The following is a 15,677-nucleotide window of genomic DNA, read 5'->3' as shown; positions in this document are numbered from 1 at the left end:
CCATAGTTGACGCCGGAAGTTTGTTCGTGGTTGCGTAATTTTTTGACGTATGTGTGTTACAGACTTTTTTTGCGCCAAAAAATGTGGGCGTCGTTTTTGACGTCAGAGGATGTGGCGTCATACTTGGCGCCAAAAAATATGGGCGTTGTATTTGGCGCCAATAATGTGGGCGTCATACTTGGCACCAAAAAATGTGGGCGTCATTCTGGTCTCCACCTTTTTTCACATTATTTAAGTCTCACTTTTTCATTGCTTCTGGTTGCTAGAGGCTTGTTTATTTTGCATCTTTTCCCATTCCTGAAACTGTCATTTAAGGAATTTGATAATTTTGCTTTATATGTTGCTTTTTCTATTACATATTGCAAGATGTCACAACCTGACCCTGGATCAGAATCTACTTCTGGAAAGACGCTGCCTAATGCTGGTTCTACCAAAGTTAAGTGTATTTGTTGTAAACTTTTGGTAACTGTTCCTCCGGCTGTAGTTTGTGTTAGAAAGTTTATCATGACAACTAACGAAGATAGTGTCTCCATTAGTAATAATCCTTTTCCTGTTGTTTTTCCTTCAACATCTAATGTTCAGGATGTCCCTGTTAATGTAAAAGAATTTGTTTCTAATTCTATTAGGAAGGCTCTGTTTGTTATTCCTCCTTCCAGTAAACGTAAAAGGTCTTTTAAAACTTCTCATATTTCAGATGAATTTTTAAGTGACCGCCATCATTCTGACTTATCTGTTTCTGATGAGGATCTATCTGGTTCAGAAGATTCTGCTTCAGAAATTGACACTGATAAATCTTCATATTTATTTAAGATGGAGTTTATTCGTTCTTTACTTAAAGAAGTGTTGATTGCATTAGATATGGAGGAGTCTAGTCCTCTTGATACTAAATCTACTAAGCGTTTAAATTCAGTTTTTAAACCTCATGTAGTTATTCCAGATGTTTTTCCAGTTCCTGATGCTATTTCAGAAGTAATTTCTAGGGAATGGAATAGTCTGAGTACTTCATTTACTCCTTCTCCAAGGTTTAAGAAATTGTACCCTGTGCCATCTGATAGATTAGAATTTTGGGACAAAATCCCTAAAGTTGATGGGGCTATCTCTACTCTTGCTAAACGTACTACTATTCCTACGGCGGATAGTACTTCCTTTAAGGATCCTTTAGATAGGAAGCTTGAATCCTTTCTATGGAGAGCTTATTTATGTTCAGGTAATCTTCTTAGACCTGCTATTTCTTTGGCTGATGTTGCTGCAGCTTCCACTTTCTGGTTGGAGGCTTTAGCGCAACAAGTGTCAGACCATAATGCTTATAGCATTGTTAAACTTCTTCAACATGCTAATAACTTTATTTGTGATGCCATTTTTTATATCATTAGAATTGATGTCAGGTATATGTCTTTAGCTATTTTAGCTAGAAGAGCTTTATGGCTTAAATCTTGGAATGCAGATATGACTTCTAAGTCAACTTTGCTTTCTCTTTCTTTCCAAGGTAATAAATTATTTGGTTCACAGTTGGATTCTATAATTTCAACTGTTACTGGGGGGAAAGGAACCTTTTTGCCTCAGGACAAAAAATCTAAAGGTAAATATAGGGCTACTAATCATTTTCGTTCCTTTCGTCAGAATAAGGAACAGAAGCCTGACCCTTCCCCTAAAGGAACGGTTTCTGTTTGGAAACCTTCTCCAGTCTGGAATAAATCCAAGCCTTTTAGAAAGTAAAAACCAGCTCCCAAATCCGCATGAAGGTGCGGCCCTCATTCCAGCACAGCTGGTAGGGGGCAGGTTACGATTTTTCAAAGATATTTGGATCAATTCGATTCACAGTCTTTGGATTCAGAACATTGTTTCACAAGGGTACAGAATAGGTTTCAAGGTAAGGCCGCCTGTGAGAAGATTTTTTCTCTCACGCATTCCAGTAAACCCAGTGAAGGCTCAGGCATTTCTGAAATGTGTTTCAGACCTAGAGTTGGCTGGGGTAATTGTGCCAGTTCTGGAACGGGGTCTGGGGTTTTACTCAAATCTATTCATTGTACCAAAGAAGGAGAATTCCTTCAGACCAGTTCTGGATCTAAAAATATATAATCGTTATGTAAGGATACCAACATTTAAAATGGTGACTATAAGGACTATTCTGCCTTTTGTTCAGCAAGGGCATTATATGTCAACAATAGACTTACAGGATGCATATCTTCATATTCCAATTCATCCAGATCACTATCAGTTCCTGAGATTCTCTTTTCTAGACAAGCATTACCAGTTTGTTGCTCTTCCGTTTGGCCTAGCAACAGCTCCAAGGATCTTTTCAAAGGTTCTCAGTGCCCTTCTCTCTGTAATCAGAGAACAGGGTATTGCGGTATTTCCTTATTTGGATGATATCTTGGTACTTGCTCAGTCTTTACATTCTGCAGAACCTCATACGAATCAACTTGTGTTGTTTCTTCAAAGGATCAATTTACCAAAGAGTTCCTTGATTCCTCAGACAAAGGTAACCTTTTTGGGTTTTCAAATAGATTCAGTGTCCATGACTTTGTCTCTAACAGAAAAGAGACGTCTGAAGTTGGTTTCAGCTTGTTGAAACCTTCAGTCTCAATCATTCCCTTCGGTAGCTTTGTGCATGGAAATTCTAGGTCTCATGACTGCTGCATCGAACGCGATCCCCTTTGCTCGTTTTCACATGAGACCTCTCCAGCTTTGTATGCTGAACCAGTGGTGCAGGGATTATACAAAGATATCACAATTAATATCCTTAAATCCCAATGTTCGATCTTCTCTGACTTGGTGGTTGAATCACCATCGTCTAATTCAAGGGGCCTCTTTTGTTCGTCCAACCTGGACTGTGATCTCAACAGATGCGAGTCTTTCAGGTTGGGGAGCTGTATGGGGATCTCTGACAGCGCAGGGGGTTTGGGAATTTCAGGAGGCGAAATTACCAACCAACATTTTGGAACTCTGTGCGATTTTCAGAGCTCTTCCGTTCTGGCCTCTTCTGAAGAGAGAATCGTTTATTTGTTTTCAGACAGACAATGTCACAACCGTGGCGTATGTCAATCATCAAGGTGGGACTCACAGTCCTCAGGCTATGAAAGAAGTATCTCGGATACTTGTATGGGCGGAATCCAGCTCCTGTCTAATCTCTGCGGTTCACATCCCAGGTGTAGACAATTGGGAAGCGGATTATCTCAGTCGCCAGACGTTACATCCGGGCGAATGGTCTCTTCACCCAGAGGTATTTCTTCAGATTGTTCAAATCTGGGGACTTCCAGAAATAGATCTAAACAAGAAACTTCCCAGGTATCTGTCCAGATCCAGGGATCCTCAGGCGGAAGCAGTGGACGCGTTGTCGCTTCCTTGGAATTATCAACCTGCTTATATCTTTCCGCCTCTAGTTCTTCTTCCAAAAGTGATTTCCAAAATTCTAATGGAACGTTAGTTTGTATTGCTGGTGGCTCCAGCATGGCCTCACAGGTTTTGGTATGCGGATCTCATTCGGATGGCATGTTGCCAACCTTGGACACTTCCGTTAAGGCCAGACCTTCTTTCTCAAGGCCCATTTTTCCATCAGGATCTCAAATCATTAAATTTGAAGGTATGGAGATTGAACGCTTGATTCTTAGTCATAGAGGTTTCGCTGACTCAGTGATTAATACTATGATACAGGCTCGTAAGTCTGTTTCTAGAAAGATTTATTACCGAGTCTGGAAGACTTACATTTCTTGGTGTTCTTCTCATAAATTCTCTTGGCATTCTTTTAGAATTCCTACGATTTTACAGTTTCTTCAGGATGGTTTGGATAAGGGTTTGTCTGCAAGCTCTTTGAAAGGTCAAATCTCTGCTCTTTCTGTTCTTTTACACAGAAAGATTGCTAATCATCCTGATATTCATTGTTTTGTACAGGCTTTGGTTCGTATCAAGCCTGTCATTAAGTCAATCTCTCCTCCTTGGAGTCTTAATTTGGTTCTGAGGGCTTTACAGGCTCCTCCGTTTGAACCTATGCATTCTCTGGATATTAAATTACTTTCTTGGAAAGTGTTGTTCCTTTTGGCCATCTCTTCTGCTAGAAGAGTTTCTGAGTTATCTGCTCTTTCTTGTGAATCTCCTTTTCTGATTTTTCATCAGGATAAGGCGGTGTTGCGGACTTCATTTAAATTTTTACCTAAGGTTGTGAATTCTAACAACATTAGTAGAAAAATTGTTGTCCCTTCATTGTGTCCTAATCCTAAGAATTCTATGGAGAGATCTTTACATTCTTTGGATGTAGTAAGAGCTTTGAAATATTATGTTGAAGCTACTAAAGGTTTTAGAAAGACTTCTAGTCTATTTTTATCTTTTCTGGTTCCAGGAAAGGTCAGAAGGCTTCTGCCATTTCCTTGGCATCTTGGTTAAAGTCTTTGATTCATCATGCTTATGTAGAGTCGGGTAAGTCCCCGCCTCAAAGGATAACGGCTCATTCTACTAGGTCAGTTTCTACTTCCTGGGCTTTTAGGAATGAAGCTTCTGTTGATCAGATTTGCAAAGCAGCAACTTGGTCTTCTTTGCATACTTTTACTAAATTCTACCATTTTGATGTTTTTTCTTCTTCTGAAGCAGTTTTTGGTAGAAAAGTACTTCAGGCAGCTGTTTCAGTTTGATTCTTCTGCTTATAATTTCAGTTTTTTTCATTATCAGATTAAAACTTTTTGATTTGGGTTGTGGATTATTTTTTCAGCGGAATTGGCTGTCTTTATTTTATCCCTCCCTCTCTAGTGACTCTTGCGTGGAAGTTCCACATATTGGGTATCTGCTATCCCATACGTCACTAGCTCATGGACTCTTGCTAATTACATGAAAGAAAACATAATTTATGTAAGAACTTACCTGATAAATTAATTTCTTTCATATTAGCAAGAGTCCATGAGGCCCAACCTTTTTGTGGTGGTTATGATTTTTTTGTATAAAGCACAATTATTCCAATTCCTTATTTTTGATGCTTTCGCTCCTTTCTTATCACCCCACTTCTTGGCTATTCGTTAAACTGAATTGTGGGTGTGGTGAGGGGTGTATTTATAGGCATTTTGAGGTTTGGGAAACTTTACCCCTCCTGGTAGGAATGTATATCCCATACGTCACTAGCTCATGGACTCTTGCTAATATGAAAGAAATGAATTTATCAGGTAAGTTCTTACATAAATTATGTTTTTCTCTTGGTATTCTTAGTTTAAACTAAACATAGGTAGGCTCATATGCTAATTTCTAAGCCTTTGAGGGCTGCCTCTTATCACATGCTTTTTAAATCTCTTTTCAACACAAAGAGACAGAAAGTACACGTGGGCCATATAGATAACACTGTGTTCAGGCACAGAAGGTTATTTAAGATCTAGCACAATACAATGCTAAATTTAAGACAATAGATAATAAACAGTCACAGTCATGTGATCAGGGTGCTGGAAGAAGTTTCCTAGATACAAGGTAATCACAAAGGTAAAAAGTACATTAATGGAACTGTGTTGGTTATGCAAAACTGGGAAATGAGTAATAAAGGGATTATCTATCTTTTAAAACAATAACAATTCTATGGTTGACTGTCCCTTTAACCATTGATCAGCCCCCCCCCCCCCTCCTTGACATGTGCAAATTTTGACCAAGTGACTAAAACGTATATGCACTTTATTCTTAAGTGTAGTCAAACTTGGAAATGTTGTAAAGTACGTAGTAAGACACAAACACAGAAACACACACACACTCACATATAAGGATTCACATATAGACTCTCTAGCAGACATGCAAAGAAACACACTCAGACACAGACACCCAAACAGACACTCAGCACCTGTTTACATTGACCTGACAAGTAATGAGGTAGACTACAGTTTTGTCAAAAAAGGAGATTTACAAAACAAAATATGGATTTCTGATGATCTTTTTGTCAAGGAAGATGCCAACTAAATGATGAGACAGCATGCAGAGTCTGAAAGGAAGGGCCCTGAACGTCCTAAACAATAATTTAAAGGTTAAAGGGCCATAATACCCAAATGTTTAAACACTTGAAAGTGATGCAGCATAGCTGTAAAAAGCTGACTAGAAAATATCACCTGAACATCTCTATGTAAAAAAGAAAGATATTTTACCTCAAAAGTTTCTCAGTAGCCACATTCCATTGTAAAGGACTTCTACGCAGCATATCAGTATGTCTGTCCCGGGACAGCCGAAAGGGCGAGCTTACGTGCACTCTCATCTTATTTCCCTATTCAGTTTAAAGGAAGTTTGCTATGAAATCTCATGAAAGTTAAGTGAAATCTCTTGAGATCACAGTAAAAGAGTCCATGACCTCAGCACTGCTGATGCTGATTGACTGCTGTTCATTTCTTCATTTTTTTATTTTTTTTACCTGCAGCTGGGCAACAGCTGAGTATAACTTTTTACACTGAACTTACTCTGCTGAGCTGAGGAGCTTGTGAGGTAAAATATCTTCCTTTTTTACATAGAGATGCTCAGGTGATATTTTCCTGTCAGCTTTTTACAGTTATACTGCATCAGTTTCAAGTGATTTAGCATATGAGTATTATGTCCCTTTAAATGGTGGATTGGTGACTACCGTAAAGGTCTCATTAGTCTCAAAGTCTGTTGAAAGATGTGAATAATCAGTAGTAAGGTCAAAATGTCCTAAAAAGGAAAAGACAATGGACACACACACACAAACTCAAACACAAACTTGCACATACACCCAAGGAAACACAGACAGAGACAGCCTCAGAAAACACACAAAGACACACACACAGAGAGACACCCACAGAAAACACACAAAAACATACACACACCGAGAGACAACCACATAAAACACAGAAAGACAGACACACACACAAACCCTCACTGAGACATCCACAGAAAACACACAAAGACATACACACACTCTCACAGACACACCCACCCTCACAGAGACACCCACAGAAAAAACACACCCTCACAGAGACATCCACAGAAAACACAGACATACATACACACACCCACCATCACAGAGACATCCACAGAAAACACAGAGACATACACACCCACTCTCACAGAGGCATCCAGAGAAAATACACAAAAACATACATACACACACCCTCAAAGAGACACCCATAGAAAAAGCACAAAGACATACGCACATACCCTCACAGACATCCACAGAAAATGCACAAAGACATACACACCCACTCTCACAGAGACCCACAGAAAAAAATACATACACACTCATAGAGACACAAACAAAAGCACAAAGACATAAACAGACACCCACAGGAGGTAATATTTCTGCACATTGCATCCCCTAAATCAACAGTGTGTGACGTGCATGATAAAAAAAATTGCAGAATCTAAGAGATCACTTTTTAAAGAATCATATTTGTAAATGTGCAAACAAAAATAATTCTGTGAATTCAAAATTGTACATTAATGATCTGGGTAGATGGCTAGATGAAGAAAAGTACTTTTAAAAGGTTGACATATGTTTTTGTTTTTTTTCCCCCAATTTCCCCAACTAAGAGCACCACTTCAAATATGGTGTACAAATGTTTCCATCTGTCAGCTGTACTTATGGATTTTGAAAATGCTGTACTCTATATGGTCTTGGTGGAACCATAAGCTGTGATACTTATACCACTGGGCAATGTAAAAAAAAAAAAATTTTTTAGTTGTTCTTGCCTCATGGGGCCCCCCTGGTCCATTGGGCCCCTGACAGGAGTCACCCCTGTCACACCCTGATGGTGGCCCTGATTGCAGTCACAGAGCACATAAACCCAAGAATTAATTGCAATGTGCTTACAAAACATCTGGTTCCCAAAGTCCAACAATGTCATTAAACAGCATTAAAATCAAAATTCCATTCCCAATAAAGGCCTGGATTACAGGTGGAGCACTATACATATGGTGAAACTGCACTGAGACTAATTCTCAATCTGATTTTACATATTTTTAGCGTGACCTATAATTTCAATGGAAATCTCAGGATGCGCTAACATCACTGCTATTACTGATGAGTTATGTGTAGTACACCGTTACACGCATACTGATTGGCTGCTTAAAGTCCTGTACAATGGAATACAGTGTGAATACTTAGGACATTTTGAGGTAAAAATGATCTCTCTTTTTTACATAGACAGGTTCAGGTGATATTTCCTAGTCAGCTTTTTACAGATATGGTATCATGGATAAAACTCACATAGTACAACCAGTAGCAGATCTAAGGGTGTTGGGATGTATAAAACTCACATAGTACAACCAGTAGCAGATTTAAGGGTGCTGGGATGGATAAAACTCACATAGTACAACCAGTAGCAGATCTAAGGGTGCTGGGATGGATAAAACTCACATAGTACAACCAGTAGCAGATTTAAGGGTGCTGGGATGGATAAAACTCACATAGTACAACTATTGTCAGATCTAAGGATACTGGGATGGATACAACTCACATAATAACTAGTAGCAGATCTAAGGGTGTTGGGATGGATACAACTCACATAGTACAACCAGTAGCAGATCTAAGGGGGCTGGGATGGATAATACTCACAAAGTACAACTATTGTCAGATCTAAGGGTACTGGGATGGATAAAACTCACATAGTACAACCAGTAGCAGATTTAAGGGTGCTGGGATGGATAAAACTCACATAGTACAACTATTGTCAGATCTAAGGATACTGGGATGGATACAACTCACATAATAACTAGTAGCAGATCTAAGGGTGTTGGGATGGATACAACTCACATAGTACAACCAGTAGCAGATCTAAGGGGGCTGGGATGGATAATACTCACAAAGTACAACTATTGTCAGATCTAAGGGTACTGGGATGGATAAAACTCACATAGTACAACCAGTGTCAGATCTAAATACTGAATTTGGGCCTAAGAAATCTGGTCACCATGTGTTTAAAGTGCTGGTTTATGTAGCATATCTAGATATGCTTCACATGCCTCTGCACAGTAAGAGCTCTCATTGAAACAATAACAGATTTAACTAAAAGAATGTTTTGCTAAAAGAACTGTATTTCTAAAATGTTGCTATTTAACATTGGAATGGTCTGATGTGCATTTTAGTTTTAATCAAAAGCTCATTCAAAAAGTAATCTCACATGATCTAACCAATCTAAATATCTATTGACCAAACCAGGAACTACTAAATTAACACTATTTTAACGGTTATCAAGTCTGACATTTAACGGTTATCAAGTCTGTATTTATTAGGCTATGCAGGCCGGCGACTGCTAGGGGCTGCAGAGAGGCCCGTTCTGTTGATTCTATTCCATGTTCCGTACTTCTGCCTAGCCAGTAGAGCCAATCACAAACAGTACTGGGATAGGCTTACAATTTAGCCATAATTTCCTGGACAGTCATGAGTTAAACATGCTACAGAGAAGAGCACAAGTCGTGTTCTTCCCGGGACAGCCTTCAGCATGTATAACTCATATGATACAGATATGTCTGTATGTGTGGGATTACAACCTGACAATAATACTGGCTACTCCCCAGTTTTACATAACCAACCAACACAGTTGTATTAATACACTTTTTACCTCTGTGATTACCTTGTATCTAAACCTCCGCAAACTGTCCCCTTATCTCAGTTCTTTTGATAGACATGCATTTTAGCCAATCAGTGCTGACTCATAATTAACTCCACAAGAATGAGCACAATGGTATATATATATGACACACATGAACTAGCAGTTTCTAATTGTGTAAAACTGTCAACATTTACTGAGATAGGAGGTGATTAAAACTGCTTAAAAATCAGTTTATGAGACTACCTAGATTTAGCTTTCAACAAAGAATACCAAATGAAGAAGACAAATTTGATGATAAAAGTAAATTGGAAAGTTGTTTAAAATTGCATACCCTATCTGAGTCATGAAGTTTAATTTTGACTTGACCGTCCCTTTAACCTGTGTCTAGTAGTACTGGTGGTGTAAATTCAGTTTAGATTCTGAAGTCCCTACCAATATCTAGTAATAGAACAAAACAACACTTATAACACTGCAAGCTTCCTCAGGATTAATTATTAATATGTATATCTTTACCCAACAGTTATTTAGGAACAGGTGACTGGCAAAATCACCATCTGTCTGAAATGTTTTAGCATCTATTGTATAGCAGATGTGAAGCTGTTACATGTTTTTTCTTTTAACGCTTTTGTTACTCATTTGTTATAATGATTACAAAAGACCATTTACATTAAATTTCACACTGACCCCCTGTTTTCCAGTGGCTAACTCTATACGGGTCACATCTCATGATTTGCGCATTCAGTACAATATAATGTGACACCTGTCCTCGCTCAGAGTTAGTTGTCACAGTATTCAGAAAATATTCTGTAAACACAGTGCTGAGCTTACAGGGATATTTAGTTTTCATTTGTTTGCTTGGCAGACATCTGTACTAATGACCTTGCTAGCTGATCTCGCATACACATAAAAACAAACAAACATTCAACAACTCAATGGTATAATCTGTGTCACTAGATTTTCCTTCCTTAATCAAATGATATAATAGAAGTAAATGGGAAAGTTGTTTAAAATTGCATGTTCTTTCTAGATCGTGAAAGATAAAAATTGTGTTTCATGTCCCTTTAAGACTGCATATTTGTTATGTATATAATATAAATATCACAAATCTGTATTGTGTGTAATTATATATAATTTGTTCTTCCATTCTGGGTTGTCAAGGTATCAGTTGAAGTTTTATAGAAACAATACGCCTTATAAGCTCATACTAGAGATAGATAGATAGATAGATAGATAGATAGATAGATAGATAGTTAGAAGACAGAGAGAGAACAGGGGCAGTATTTAGACACTGGCGACTAAACCAGTGCTCAGGGTCATAAAATTTAGGAAGTATTTAATTTTCAAAAGTAGCTAGAGATCTGGGTTGACCAATTATTATTATTAATATTATAATTAATAATAATCATTCTCATTATGGTTTTATTAGTTTGCACAGCACAAGTGGTATGTCACTACTGATCTTTCTGTGATTAAGTGTCACTGACAGGAAGGAATAAATAACTAATTGTTCATGTGATATCAATATGTAAATACAGAAGGTTATAAAATTGGTGAGGAGGGGTAGGGTGGCCGATTATCCCTGCCTAGGGCAGCATTAAACCCAAATACACAGATAGATAGATAGATAGATCGATAGATCTGCAATAATTAGATCTTCAGACAGGCAGATAAAGATGAGAGCATAGATGTGTTTGAGCAGGGGATGTTTAAAGCCCATAGAAAACATGAAGAACACAATACATATAGTAATATATCTGAGTGTATAATTGACCAATACCGTTAAGGGCCGTTTCCTTATTTGAATTCTTCAGGTAAAGCTCATACTGTACAGTGCAGGAAGTTTTCATTTTTGCAGCTTTTTATACAGTGTAAAAGTTACACAATATGTTAAAAGTTGGTAACATCACTGATCTGTAAATGTCTTCTGTCCCAGGGTACAAGAATAACAATGGTGATGCCCAGTATGAAGAGGAAAAGCGTGACCAACCAGAACCAGTAAGGGGTTAAGAAAAAAAAAGAAAAAGAAAGCAGCTTTGAAGAGAGTTGTTGGTACAGGAGGACAAACAAAAGCATTGCAAATAGTAACCATGTTGTAGTTGTGCCCAGTATTTCTATTAGTAGTTAAGAGTATAGGGGGCGCTCATCTGGCGTTATGTTGGCACAAGCTATTCATGTATTATGTGTCCGACTAGTACATGTGAGGCCATTGCTTAATAGGATACATTACAATCTGTTCTCAGAGGAGGGAAAAGAAATCAAACAATTTAAAAATAAAAGAAAACATAGGCGTTAATCACATACCATTATGTGTCTTGTCGGCAGATCTTCATCAGTGGGTGATGATTCTGTTTAATAAGTGTAGATTACTATCCAGAGAACAATAGCTTTTGTCTGCCGAGGGAAGTCTGAATCTGACAATGCAATGAAATACCTGCTTACACGTACAAGAGTTGCAGGAGCGTCTTGCTTTCAGCACCTTGTCCTGGGCACAAGATCACCAGGAATCTGATAAAATCCTATGTCAACATGATTTACAGAAACCTTCCTTGAGGCAAAACCACTCATACTTTACTCTGTGTGTGTCACCCTCATATGCAATAACCAGCTTATCTCTCAGACCTCACAGCTATTGCTATGACACAAATACAAAGTAGAGAGTTAGTAGTACTGATTGGTCCCTGACAGTTGATGTTTAACTTCAGTAACTCCAAGAACAGCAGGCACACCTACTGCACACAATTCTGTACATAAGGGATTAAATGCCATATCTTCCTCTGTGGGAAGAATTATCATAACTTAACTATTTACATCATAACGTTTAATGTAAACTTTTAACTTCATTTCTAACATAGAAATAAACACACAGACAACTTCTTTGGTTATAAAACCTGCAGGTCACGTTTATTGTGGCAACACAGGAACGAAATGACCAGCACGAATAAACATGAACCAGGGGGGCGGCAATCAGGTACTAGCTAATGCGTAGTAACCCATGCTAACAAGATGGGCAGTACCATGGCACAGGAGAGGAAGCAGAGCGCAGCTCAATACTGGAATAACTTAGGGAGTTCTCGGCTTCAAATTCCACAAGCAGGGAACGCCACAAACCCGCGTCTGAGGACTTCACACCTGGCTGGAAATAGCCGTCACTCTACCTCGATCACATCCTGCCCCCAGACACTGTCCACCCGCCAGCCCAGGGTGCAAACCCACCACTCCGTACCATTAGGACCGGGGTCCACAAGGCACAAACCATATTGAACACCTGAGAGCTGAAACTTAATGTCCTTGGACTTGTAGAAATAGGCTGGCTAGCCCTTATCATGCCTTGGACACCCCTAATCCTAGGGACCACCATAGGGATGAATCCCCCTAACAATTGCTGCCTAAAATAATAAAAGGGAGGGATAGGGTGGGGAAAACTTTGAAGAAACCAGCAGAAAGAGGACTTGTACTTCCTGTACAGGGCTTAAAAAGGTAAGCTAGAACCCCTCCTCTCTATCTGCAACATTGTTTCACACACACACAAACCAGAACACTCCCACTCCTCCGTCTTGGCCTTAACCCTTATGTGCATACAAGGCAATTTACCTTACATTTTCTTAAGGGATTAAATGCCATATCCTCCTCTGTGGGATTAAATGCCGTATCCTCCTCTGTGGGAAGAATTATCATAACTTAACTATTTACAGCCTAATGTTTAATGTAAACTTTTAACTTTATTTATAACATAGAAATAAACAAACAAACAACTTCTTGGTTATAAAACCCGTAGGTCATGTTTATTGTGGCAACACAGGAACCAAACGACCAGCACGAATAAACATGGACCAGGGGGGCGGCAATCAGGTACTAGCTAATGCATAACCCATGCTAACAAGATGGGCAGTACCAGGGCGCAGGAGAGGAAGCAGAGCGTATCTCAATACTGGAATGGCTTAGGGAGTTCTCTGCTTCGAATCACAGGGGCAGGTAACACCACAGACGCGCGTCACTCTACCTTAATCACATCCTGCCCCCGGACTCTGTCCACCCGCCATGAGATTGCCCACATATTCAGGGCCACTCTCGCCGCCACCCAAAACTCACTCAAATAGGAGTAGGGACTGTCTTAGGTCTTCAATAAACAGGTCCATGCCATGGTCCAAAAGATGTACCCCATCGCCTCGGTAGAGGCTCCAGTCAGCTGCCGTAATGGTTTTGTGCTCCACAACTAAGCCCCTAAGCTCAAACATCAATCTCCTCACATCCCTGTTGAGCTTTTTCCAGACCTGAAAAGTGGCCCTATGGCTGGTCATATGACACCATGTCAACCTGGGACTAGCCTGAAACTCAATGTTCCGCTTAAGGTACCCCAAGACCAGAATCCTAAGATATCTAACCACTGCTGGGGATGAAGATAAGAGTCCATTGATGGCAAAGACTACACTCAAATTGTCCGTCAAAAAACAACGGAACTGTTTTTAAGCTCATCACCCCAAATCTCCAACGCCACTAGAATGGGGAAGAGCTCCAGGAGGCACATGTTCCTGGTAAGCCCTTTAACAGTCCATTCCTCCGGCCATGGTTCAGCGTTCCACCTACCATCTAGGTAAGCTCCGTAGCCAAAGGATCCTGCAGCATCCGTAAAAAGGTGAATGGACTGTGCAGACATTTGAGGTAACAGGTTCTGAAGATCTTTGCAACCCTTCCTAGCAGCCTTCCTTTTCTCCGTCAACCAATTTTGTACATTCGCTTATGACCCTTAGCATTTAAACCCAACTCCCTGTCATTCTCTGACCCAGAATCATCCGAAGATGACATGAAATCCCTGAACCCACTGAAATTGAGGACTCACCGGTTTGCGATGATGAACGCTCAACCTCCGACACCATGGAATCTGCACCACTCTCTGTTCCTCTCTCCATGCCACTTCCGGAATCGCCAGTAGTTGCCATGTTGCTATCCTGAAAAACAGAATGCAAGAGAGGAGTACCACGCAGGGGAAGTTCAGCTCTCCCCTTCCCCCTGCTCACACACTGCTCCCCCCCTCTCAGGCACTCTGTGCCCGCATTGGCGCTTGCCACGCCCCTCTCCAACATGCACACTCTGCTCTTCCTCAGATAAATCCTCAATATTCTCACTGAAGTGTACTGTCTTAGGGGCCTGGGAAGGGGCCTTCTTGCGACTTCTAGTTGACGATAAGTACATATCTAGACTATGAAATTGGGATGGGGTACCCTGCCTAGCAGCCGACCTAGTCACTACCTTCCTAGCAGCGGATGGAACCGCGACCGCACACTGAGGCCTACTATGTCTATCATCACATTCCCTCCCATACATACTGCCATCATCCGTGCCAATCACCATGCCAGTGGAATCAGAATCCACGTTATCACCTTCCATCCTGCTCATACTGGGCCTAATAGTTGTCCCAGCACCTTTATTGTTGCCCGCTGAGGCCTTAGCCCCTGACCGCGCACTAGCGGTTTTATTAGCCCCCTTATCCTGATCACCTGAACCAATGTCGGTTCCATATTGCCCCTTATGATTTGCATATTGCCCCCTATTTGCATATTGGCCCCTTTTATCTCCATTGCCCCCTGTTTCCACCGCCTTATGCCCCCGAGCACCTTTAGCCCCCATCACCCCTGCAGGCCTAACCACCGGAGCCAAATTCCCCCTCCCCGGCACTCCTTTCTTACCTGCAGAGACGCGTAAGGAACTTGATGCTCTCCTCTTCACGGCCGGGCGTCGAATGTAGGAAGTGATGTCACCGGAAGTACTGCTGCTGGAGGACCTAAGACCGGAAGTCGACATGTGGAAGGCCGAAACCACCGAAGGAGCCTGCGCAACACTGATCGCTGAACTATGGACCACGTGGGACCTACCCGGAGCCCCGGACATTGCTGCCATCAGCATTTGGAAGAGGGATACCGATGCCGCAATGGATTCGTGGGACAAGGCCGCGGAAGGCCCAGGTAAGTCCACGGCGCTCCCACTATACCCACCAACTATAGAAGCAATATTACAGGGCCACGAGGGACCGGGATTGACCTGGGGAGGGCCGGAAAAATCAACGGACGGACCGGGAGGGACACTGGGGGGACCGGAGGCTACACTAGAAGGGTCGGCCACCGCACCCCACGAGAAGGCCCGACATAACCCACAAGCTCAGACGCC

The 15,677-nt window shown here is 40.8% G+C and overlaps 1 protein-coding gene across 3 annotated transcripts in view; it reads right to left on the bottom strand.

The window, feature by feature from the left end:
• The window catches only part of LOC128638317 (tyrosine-protein kinase STYK1), a 66,196-nt gene extending 54,250 nt beyond the window's left edge, over positions 1–11,946 (bottom strand). For all 3 annotated transcript variants that reach the window (XM_053690202.1, XM_053690205.1, XM_053690203.1), the window contains exon 1: positions 11,817–11,946. The gene's annotated coding sequence lies outside the window, so the exon portion shown is untranslated. The remainder of the gene's footprint in view (positions 1–11,816) is intronic.
• Positions 11,947–15,677: the final 3,731 nt, after the last annotated feature.

Source organism: Bombina bombina, chromosome 8 (assembly GCF_027579735.1).
Source record: "Bombina bombina isolate aBomBom1 chromosome 8, aBomBom1.pri, whole genome shotgun sequence".
Classification (NCBI taxonomy): Eukaryota; Metazoa; Chordata; class Amphibia; order Anura; family Bombinatoridae; genus Bombina; species Bombina bombina.
This window is presented reverse-complemented; position numbering and strand designations above follow the sequence as displayed.